This window comes from Cynara cardunculus, assembly GCF_001531365.2.
Source record: "Cynara cardunculus var. scolymus isolate 2C chromosome LG 17, CcrdV1, whole genome shotgun sequence".
Classification (NCBI taxonomy): Eukaryota; Viridiplantae; Streptophyta; class Magnoliopsida; order Asterales; family Asteraceae; genus Cynara; species Cynara cardunculus.
Genome location: NC_037544.1, coordinates 6,529,175 through 6,541,145, shown reverse-complemented (window position 1 = coordinate 6,541,145; position 11,971 = coordinate 6,529,175). Strand labels below are relative to the sequence as shown.

Genomic DNA, 11,971 nt, shown 5'->3' with positions numbered 1-11,971 from the left:
CGGTAAGTATAGGGTTTATAATGAAAAATTCTTGATTTTTCTGTGGTATGATTGTGAATCCTATAACTTGGTAACTCCCGTTTTCAGTTTTGAGTTTTTTTTTGAATTTTGGATGATCGTTTTTGGGAAACATACGAACTTTGAAGACACTCTATATTTTCTCTAGTTTTGATCTTGATTTCTGCCAAAAATCAAGATTGTTGCTTTTACAATTATCCCAATTCGGATTTCGTGATACCAAGCATATACGGTTGAAATATCGAATTTGGAAAGTGATTCACACGATTGTAGAAGAAATCCGGTTAGATTTCAACAATATCCCTTGGTGATTGTTGATAAGTTAAATTTTAATACTTGTCATTACATTGAATGCAACAGTGACACAAATGGAGAAACAGTTGATGAAGTTGCAGTTTGCTTTGAAGAATCCGTGTTGTAGATGTTTACTTGACGACTCGTTTTGGAAGCCATATAATAAAGAAATGGAAATGAGTGACTACGACGCCACTAGTATCTTTGAGGGGAGAATGGGCAGGGAAGCTTCGGAGTTATGTACTTGAATAGCTTGTCTCATTGATGGGAGAAGGTCTGAGTCAGGGTGTACACACTATAACCCAACGATCATCAAACGTTTGATTTCATCTTCCTCAAAATCCGACCCAAGTGGATCTGCTCCTTCTAAAAGAGTCCCAGTCCCATACAACTCCCAAACCCATTCTACTAATCTTATTTGTCTTTCTGGAGCCAACATCACATTACTCGATTTGATATCTCTATGCAAAACACATTGCTCCTAGTCTTCATGTAGGTATAGCAAAACATAAGCAAGGCCATGGGCAATTTTGTACCTTGTGCCCCATGTCATCAAGCTCTTTGCCTTGAAGATATGTGAATCTAAGCTTCCGTTTTCCATTAACTCATAAACGATAGGAGTTCACTTTTCTGGGACACCAACCAATGAGTTGAACCAGATTTCTATGCCTTAATCTGCTAATGATCCTGACTTCTGATGCATACTCCTTAATTCCTTGTTTGGAAGTCTTGGACACCTGTTTGACTGCAACATAGGTGTGCAAATCTTTCAAAAAACCCCACCAAAACCTCCCCTCTGCAAAGTTACCGGTCGACTATGCTAATTCGTGGTAAAAGAATCTTGTAGGCCCTGTACCCATTTCAAATTCATTGTTCATCTCAACATCAAATTCGAGTTCTTCCACTTCATCTTGCACTCGACTACGACAAAATGTATGAAAAACAAGGATAATTTTGAAATCCTAGATATAGATATAAGTTGAATGGTCCCGTATGATTGATGTTTTTTTTTTTCAAAAGATAGGGGTTTTCTTAATGAATAACAAAAAATCTACTATGTCCTAATGGAAAAATATAATTTATGCCGATGAAATAATCAAAAGGGTTGGTGGGAGATGAATGATGGAGAATACATCAAAATTTTCAAGGAAATATAGTTTTAGATTTTAGTTGTAGATTAAAATTAAAAACTTAGAGAAACAATAAGCAATCACTACAACAAAATTGATTTTATATTGCCCAAAATGAAAAAGCTTCATAAAAGATTACTTCATAGGACACAAGTTTATACGACCAAACCAAAAAAGTTCTATCAAAAAGCGTTACAATAAATTTAAAGGACGTTCTTAGACGTTCTAACAAGTTTTTCACGATGCTTTTAAAATAGAGTGTTCTATTAATTATTTTATAGAACACTTTGAGAATTTTTTGGAGAAAGTTTTTAGTGTCGTATAAAATAGTTAATACAACATTTTATTTTAAAAGTGTGTTGAATTTTTTGTTAAAAGGGCTAAAAGCATTCTATAAACTTATTGTAACACTTTTAGATATGACGTTTTATGGTTTGGTCCTATAAACTTGTACCCTATAAAGTATTATTTTAGGACGTTTTTCATTTTAGGCGTCCTATAAAATCATTTTTGTTGTAGTGAATACTATAAAATGAACCATTTACCAATTAATTAATTGATACATGTTCGGTCCGTTAATATAATGCTAAATTCTTTTTGGATCGTATTAGATACCAAAGAATGTAGTTGGAAAGGAAGAATGTGAGCCCATCACGATGAGATTCGTTCTTCATTGAATCCGTCACAAAGGAGAAGTCAGTAATGAAGCTTCTAGCTCACGAGAGGTGTTATCCCAGAGCTAAAGCTGTCGAGCCCGACCTACTCTTTGGGGTGACTTGGATTCCTTGTGCGGAGATATAAGCTCCATCACCTATTACTTTGTATGTCACGATTCAGATTATTTGGACCGATATGTGTTATATGTTTTTTACGACAAAGGTTCAAAAGCAAACTTCTGTCTTCTGCTACATGTCTATTTATCCGTGAAATGATTTTACTCATGAAAACCATGAACTTAAATGGCATGCATAGAGACATAACTTGTCCACTTAAGTTCAATATTTTTGTCCAGCCATCTATGTTGGATAAAATTTTTAATACAACTCGGTACGGGACGACTGAGCTAAGTTACATATTTATTGTTCTCAAGTTTTCCGTTGTAAATGGTTTTAATTTAGCAGTTCCTTTTGAGATACTAATTTAAGAAAAACTATTGATGATGTTGCATTTCTCATAGTGAAATTTGGGTGTTACATCAATCCCACTATGTTTAGGAGTCTTGTTGGAAACTTGATGTATCTAACATCTATAACGTGTGTCATCATGTATGTTGTTACCTTGGTGAGTAAATTCATGGAGAAACTTTATTCTAATAATTTGGAATAAACTGGATTGGACATGACAAATTGTCTGGCTCATGTTTGATATGATTGGAACTGGACTGGACAAGTAGCCCTAAAAAGTTGTTTGATGACTATATATCATATAATAATTATAAATGATACAAATCACATATATATTTAAATACTTTAATTTATAAATATTTTTATACAATATATATATATATATATTACCAAATTTGAATGAAGAATTTGATATAGTTGATCATACTTTAAAAAAACCCGATTTGTATGATGAAACCAATGTTTTATCCAGTATAGAATATCCTTACGAATTGGCGGAAGTGGCAGATGGTGGTTGACGTAGAGATGGTTGTGAGTGATATCGTGGTTACTAATGGTGATGGAAGTGGAGGTGCTCATCGCGGCGAGGATGGAGGTCGACAACAATGGTGGATGAGGTAGTTGTCGATGTGGTGGAAGTAGCGATGGTAATGATAACCAATGGTGGTGTGGTAATGGTAGAGGTGCCCTACCGTGGTAGTGGTGGAAGTGATGAGCGGACATGGTCATTAAACCAAATAACATATTAGGGTATATTAAACGAGGGTAGATTGTTAATTATTTTAGCCCCATTCAATCTCCCCCGCTCTTTCATATTGCAGCATACGTGGAACAGTGAGTTTTTTCATATATTTCTGTGTCCAGCATGTAACATGTACCAAACGTCCAAACGAATTTTGAGATATGTAAAACGGACAATTAATCGTGGAGTTTTTATGAGGCTATTCTTCTTCTTAACCTCATTGGTTATGACGACAACAACCTAGTAGGAAATACTGATGATAGTAGAAACACTTATGGAATGTATTTAATCTTGGAAGTGGTGCAATGTCATGGAGTTCGAAGAACAACAAATTGTGGTGTGCTCTACTACGAAGGTTGAATACGTTTACATATCATTGTAGCTTATGCATGATGTGAATTCATTTGGTGTGTAGGTTCATGTAACCATCTAAAAACGTGAAGAGCTTAAAAGAAATGATCATATCTGAGTTTTAATGTCGTAGTAAACGTAGGAAAGAATTAGTTGCCAATAAGTAGATTACCTATCAGTTTGTTCGTGTTGAACAAAGAACAAAATCGAGAATAGACGAAGAATCAACTTTTTTCACCTTGAACTCCCTTTTTACTTTATCTCATACCATTAAAATACATGCATGTCATTGCGTGGAATGCAATAATGACACAGATGTGGAAGAAAAAGTAGTTGATGAAGTTGCATTTTGCTTTGAGGAATCTATGTTGTCAATGCTACTTGACGACTGGTTTTGGAAGATGGAAGCAACACCATGTGATGAAGAAACGGGAAGCGACAAGTAAGACGCCACCGGCATCTTTGAGGGGAGTATGGGCAAAGAAGCTTCGGAGTTCAATACTTGAATAGCTTGCCTAATAGATGGGCGGATATCTGAGTCAGGGTGTGCACACCATAACCCAACGATCATCATACGCTTCATTTATTCTTCCTTAAAATCTGACCCTAATCGCGGGTCTGCTGCTTCTGAAAGAGTCCCAGCCCCATATAGCTCCCAAACCCATTCTACTAATCTTATTTGTCTTTCTTGAGCCTTGTACTCGATGGGTTTTCTTCCGCAAGCTATTTCCAATGCAACAACTCCAAAGCTAAACACATCTGATTCCTTGCTTGCCTTTCCGGTCACTACACATTCAGGAGCCATGTAACCCAATGTTCCAGCCAACATTGTTGTCTGTGAGCCTTTCTCGTGATCAACCAACTTTGCTAACCCAAAATCGCCAAGCTTTGGATTGAAATTTGAGTCCAACATCACATTACTAGATTTGATATCTCTATGCAAGACACATTGCTCCCATTCTTCATGTAGATATAGCAAAGCAGAAGCAAGGCCATGGGCAATTTTGTACCTTGTGCCCCATGTCAACAAGCTCTTTGCCTTGAAGAGATGTGAATCTAAGCTTCCATTTTCCATCAACTCGTAAACAAGCAGTAGTTCTCTTTTCTCGTGGCACCAACCAATGAGTTGAACCAGATTTCTATGTCTTAATCTGCTAATGATCTTGACTTCTGATGCATACTCCTTGATCCCTTGTTTGGAAGTCTTGGACACCCGTTTGACTGCTACATATGTTCTCGAATCTTTTAAGAAACCTCTGTAAACCCCACCGAAACCTCCCTCCCCAAGTTTCTCATCCTCTGCAAAGTTACTGGTCGACTGAGCTAATTCGTGGTAAGAGAATCTTGTAGGCCCGGTACCCGTTTCGAATTCAATGTTCATCTTGGCATTAAATTCAAGTTCTTCCGTTTCATCTTCCCTGTTTTTTTGCTTCTTCCTCCACAAAACAAAGGTAGTCACAGCCAGAAAAGTGATTGCAACAGATAATCCAACTATTAATACCACATTGCTCTTTTTGTTGACTATTGGATCTGAGCCGGGGTTCAGTGGTGGTGGATCTGGGCCGGGGTTCAGTGGTAGTTGATATGGGTCGAGGTTCCGTGGTAGTTGATCTGGGTCGGGGTTCGGTGGTAGGCTGCTGATTTCATCAGTTTGTACATCTGTACTACTGAAATTCCAAGATTTAACGTTATTTTTTTGGAATGAAGCTCCAGTTGCTGCTGAAAACCCAAAAATGACCCATTCCGTTAACACATCTCATAGATCAATGGTGTAATAAAGTCCATCTTGACGTACAATGCTATTATTTTGAAAACCAGTGAAGGAAACACTAAGATTTTTAGAAATAGAATCATATGTGACCCAAGCCTGACAACCTGCCCCACTAGTTATATTGCTCAACCATTTCTTAAATCTAACAGAAGTGAGAGAGACACCAGTGAGATTGCTTATGGTGATACCTACATGATTACCTATGGAATTTCTGTAAAAATCTCTTGGATCCCAATTGTTCTCATAAGTATCAAACTCCACTGCAACAAATCGATTCATTGCGAGAATGGTGCTTGTATTGATCGGAAGCCCTATGGCTCCACCACCTGCGATCACAGAATTATTCTCAGCAAGGAAGAACGTGAGGCCATCACCGTAATTTGTATCCTCCCTTGAATCAATGACAAAGGAGAAAGTGGTAGCAAAGCTTGCTAGCTCACCAGTTGCGTTGTTCCAAAGATGAAGTGGCTGGATGTATGTCGCCCGTCCTGCTTTCCCTTTCCGATCTCCAATTTCATCAGGGGTCACCTGGACTCCATTGATGGAGATATAAGCATTATCATCTACTAGTATGTCCCGATTCAAATTCTTTGGACCAATATCTGTCAAATTAAAACTGAGTGAAGCTGCATATGCATATGGGATGAAGAAAAGAAGGAAGTAATTAGTGACCATGATTCTGGGAACTTGCTCGAAAAGTTTCTAGACTTTGTTGTTTTTGATGATTACAGGAACATGGCTGGATATATATATATATATACACCCACCATTTGTGGTTTAGAAAGATCAACGTCTGTGGGGTTATGCATTTATACATAAAGCCATTCACAAGACCTGGCTAAGACCGTCCACCACGACTAATTAATTAATTAAGAAAGAAATTATCAACGAAATTCGATTCTCTATAATTGTTTCCAATATTTAATTTCGTAATCAACAATAATAATACAATAAATAGTTACAGCAATATAGAAATTAAATTATCTATACGTCACATCAATTATTAATTATGACATACATTAACAAAGTCACGTTTTCCAAAAATAACTTTGAACCGAGTACATGTAAATTAAACATATAGTTACACACGAGGTATATATATATATAGAGATGAACGATCAAATGAAAACCACCCTCATTTGTAAAAACCGTATAAATCATCCTCATACGTTGATTTCATTGTTTAATCTTATGAAATTTTTTCATGAAATTGTTTAATCTTGTGAAATTGTTTCATATAATACTTTTTTTGATGAATTTGTTTCATATATGGGTATGAAATTGTTTCATATAATATTTAATGAAATTATAATAAAACTGTTTCATGTATTTCTCTAAAATTAAAATAATGAAAATGATAATATCCATGATTAACACCCTTCACAATAAAAATGGTTAATCAACCTCTCATAATTACAAAAAAATGAACAAAATGAAAAATTATTATTAATTGAATGAGGTTTTCACGGTTTTTACAAATTCAATGGTTTTTATTTGAACGCTTCCATATATATATATATATATATATATATATATATATATATATATATATATATATATATATATATATATAGACTTGAGATCATGTGAGACCAGCCTGTTTTCGTGAGACCCGTAGACCAACATTTTACACTTGAAATTTCACAGCAAAATGCTGTGAAGGTGACTTTTTAAAACCTTCATAGTATATATATTAGCACATGGAGGGGACAATTCGATAAGTCGAGGCTTGTCCATATGCATATCATCATGGTGTATTATTTTAAGCGTGCCTGAATTTTTTATTTTTTTAAATATATATTTTTTTAATAATTTTTATCAGATAATATCTAATAACATTCCAACTAAGTTTGGATCGTTGTTGGATTCTTCCATTGCAWAATTTGACAAGTTTTAGGCATCAAGTTGTTGGTTCCGTTAGGATCTACAAAATGCATATGACAGTTTGTTAAAGCGGSAATGAATACAAACACAGTAAACTTTTTAAATTTAAAATATATATTGATAAAGAAATATCAATACAGATTTTACAAGATTGTTACGGAAAGATAAAGTAAATAAAACTTATCTAAACAGTCTAAAATTACACACTAATTCTTAGCAAATAAAGAAAATATTTGTTGTAAAAGACTTAAAAGAAAGTAAGTTCTATTTGGGAGAGAACTATTTAGAATACAATAAGGGGATTCTAACTTGCTCTTGAAGATGAGCTTATTGTGTTCTTAAATGTGTGTTCTTTTACTTATGCGTAAGTAAGTTCAGAGTGTAGAGAGTATCTCTGCATGGAGATAGAACACATCTATTTATACTCATTGTATTAAATGCATATTTAATGCAACGTGATTGGGTTAGAATGCATGTCAAGCCTTTAGAGAAATATTTGTCCTTTGCTACAGTGAATAGTACAAAAACCTATTCATGAACATACATCATTTCACAAAGTTGGTGGGTAATAGAGTCAACTAATCAGCTCCGTACCGTACTATACTTTAGAAAGGGTATGAAATTGTCCTTTGTGTGTATAAGGACAAAACAAAAACAATCGTGCTCAACAAGCTTTTTTTGATCGCTGAATGCTGGAATAACCTGAAGGTCCCATCAGCATTCGCTGAGACTTGGCCAGTCTTCACACATATGTAGACAAGGTTGTAATCACTGAATACCGCTTTAGATCACGTACTAATCAGTCTCTAATATTCAGTTTCAGTCTTCAACTTTCGCTGAAAGTTCTTTAGTGTRAGTTTTGTCTTCTTGAAGTATCGTTGTCGCTGATGGATTTACATTACAAGTTCTTCAGCGATCACTGAACAGACTCAGTGATGATCGCTGGAACTGAAAGACAGAAACATAAATACTTCGTATAAGGTAAAATAGATTATAAGCAAATCAATGAGAGAGAGGATCAACACAACTGCATCTTTTGTCATGTTTTCTTTTTTCTTTTTTAGTTACAATGTATTTATTTSAACTAGAAGGTTACTCGTGCAATACAACGAGATATATCTCGATTTCAATGTTTCAATTTATTTTTTTGGTCTCTGTCGACTTGGGATCATGTGATACTTATGGTTTTTCATGAGACCCATAAAACCAATTATCAACCTTTAGATTAGATATACAATCTAAACATTCATAATTACAAAATTATCATGAGGCTTTTCAATAATCACAAAATTGTCACCATGCAACTTTATTAGCTTATAAAGTTGATCAATGAACATAAATTGCTCTTACATGTCTCATGAAAAACCTTTGGTCTCACCTGAACCCAACCCTATATCTATACTTATAATAAATAAGTAACTTGGATGACACGTGTCATCTTCTGGTGAGGCGGTTTTCTTRTTTTCCCCTMTAAACACGTATCTAGACACAATTTACATTAGTGGTTCAATTAGACTCATTTGAACGTATGTAGACACAATTTACATTAACAGTTCAATTATACTMATTTGATTTATCACTACTAAAAAATGTGGTTTTTCCGACGGCAAAATCTGTCGAAAATCCATAGAAAAAACAACTATCCGACGAATATTGCCGTCGGAAAGCCCCCCGCCGTTAAATGCAAATTCCGTCTGAAATCTGTTGGTAATGTTCAAAGAAGTTTTATTTATATTTTTTTCCTTCCAAAAATATATATTTAAAAGAAGTTCAAAATTTCCGACGAATAATAATTTTTATAATAAAAAATTATATTTCGTAAGAATTTATTAAAAAAAGTTTTTAATTTTTTCTTATAAAACATATATATTTTTAAATAAATTCCGACGGAATATAACTTTGTATTGGAAAATTACAATCCGTCGGATTTTTTTTAAACTTGTTTTTTTTGGGAGGGAAAAGAATAATTTTTTTAACATTTCCGACGGAGTATAATTAAATATAAAAATCAATTAAAATCCGTCGTAAATTTTAATTAATTAATGCTAATTAACTTTTTTAAATAAATTAGACCGATTTTGTGACGGATTTTCGACAGATTTGTGACAGTATTAAATAAGTAAAAAAATTCGTCACAAATCCTTCGGAAAAGTTGTAGAAATGAATATTTATTTTATTTTTAAATTCAGTGATGGATTTGTGGTGGACGTCGACAAAAGTTGGCTTTTCTTGATTATACAGAGCTTTGAAGTCTGAATAGTTTTAATTCAGAGTTATTTCAATAGTACAAGTTCAAGTCTGAAGTCATTCTTCAAAGTTATACTTAATAGTTATTTCAAGAGTATAAGTATGAAAAGTCGTTCTAAATTTACTACTAATTTTAAATTCAATTTACTGATATATTTTTATTTCTAAATTCAAGTCTGAAGAGTCATTTCAAGCGTACAAGTTTGAAGTAGTATCGTACTTTCGATGATCATTCATATCTGTAAGATAAGTTCCTGACATGATTTAATTTTTTTCAAATTACTCCGTATAATACACGTGATCGAAGCTAGTATATATATATATATATATATATGTATATATATATATATGTATATATATGTATATATGGGAGCGTTCAAATAAAAACCACTCAATTTGTAAAAACCGTAAAAACCTCATTCAACCAATCATAATTTTTCATTTTTTTTTCATTTTTTTGTAATTATGAGAGGTTGATTAACCATTTTTATTGTGAAGGGTGTTAATCATGGATATTATCATCTTCATTATTTAATTTTAGAGAAATGCATGAAACAGTTTCATTAAAATTTTATTAAATATTATATGAAACAATTTCATAACCATATATGAAACAAATTCATCAAAAAAGTATTATATGAAACAATTTCATAAGATTAAACAATTTCATGAAAAAATTTCATAAGATTAAACAATAAAATCGACATATGAAGGTGATTTGTACGGTTTTTACAAACGAGAGTGGTTTTTATTTGAACGCTCCCCTATATACATACATATATATATATATATATATATATATATATGACGTTTTTGTTTTGGTGTCAAAATTCAACACTTGTACTTAAAATGTTAATTTTTTAATAATTTTTTTAAAAAATAAATATATACAAAACTGTCGCTAGTATAAAAATTAAAACAAATGTCATATAATTTTAATTAATGGTCGAAATTACAATAATGATTTTGAAAATGCAATTATGAAGTTAACGTATTACGAACCCAACCCTATGATCATATAGGCGAAAGATCGTGTGAGAAAAAAAAGTTAATGTGAGAAGCGTAAGAAGATATATGAATCAATAATCACTTTTAATCTCATGCCCACACTGGATTGCGATTTAAAAGAGAATTAATCCAGTGCATCTCGGTGCACCATGCAACTCACTAGTGTTGTCTTTCAATTAAGATTGATTAAATGATGGATATCTCTTTTTACGATTTTCAACATAACTTTTCTTCTCATTGAAACCCAACCCTGGTCGTATAATATACATGTACATACAACATATATATACACATGCATATATACTTACATACAACACATTTATACATCATATATCGTTAACAAACAATACACACATATTTTCTATATATTTACATATACACATACATATATACAATGCATATATACATGTATCCATGATATATCATGTATACACATACATTTACAACAATATATATATATATATATGTATATATATATATATACTAGAAGGGTATTCACGCAATGCAGCGAGATACATCATGATTTTAATGTTTCATTTTATTTTTTGTCTCTATCAATCTTATAATATGGTTTTATGTGGCATTGAGAAAGAAATAATGTTTTTTTGAATAAAATATAAATTTAAAGATATCATAAACTTTTGAAAAAAATATAGTGTCAAATTAACAATTTAAAAGTTATTTTTTTTGTGTAATTCTTTTAATTCAATGTTTTTTATTATAACTTAATTTGAGTTTGATAAAGAAGTAATTTATTTTTGGTTTAATAGCATAATTTTTTATAAAGATAATAATTAAGTATTCTATGATTATCCTAATTATATTTTAAATTTTTATATATATTTAAAATGAGATGTTTATCCTGTTACGGTTATGTGTATTTGTTGTTAGTTACACAAATTCAAACATAGAGTTTTAATAAATTGTACTTATACACAGAAAGAAAGTAGCATGTGATAAAGTAACATTGATAGATGAACCAAGAGAATAGATGAAATGTCTGGATTCCACTATCATTTAAATAAAAACATAATAAATAAAATTTTAATTTATATATTACGTGAACTCAAGTCTATTTACGATAAATACAACTGCTTTGTGTTAACTTCAATATATATATATATATATATATAGAGAGAGAGAGAGAGAGAGAGAGAGAGAGACTTATGATCATGTGAGACCAAGAATTTTTCATGAGACCCGTAAGACCAATTCTCAACCATTGGATTAGATCTACAATTTGAACATTCATAATCACAAAATTGTCACGAGACTTCTCAATAATTACAAAAATGTCACCGTGCAACTTTAGACCATAAAATTATTAGCTGCTAAAGTTGATCAATGAACATAAATTGGTCTTACGGGCCTCACGAAAAACCCTTGGTCTCACGTGAACCCA

General features: G+C 32.5%; 1 pseudogene; it reads right to left on the bottom strand.

Annotated features, from left to right (window-relative positions):
• Window positions 1-3,848: 3,848 nt before the first annotated feature.
• Window positions 3,849-6,105, bottom strand: LOC112500633 (annotated as a pseudogene).
• Between the last annotated feature and the right edge of the window lie 5,866 nt (window positions 6,106-11,971).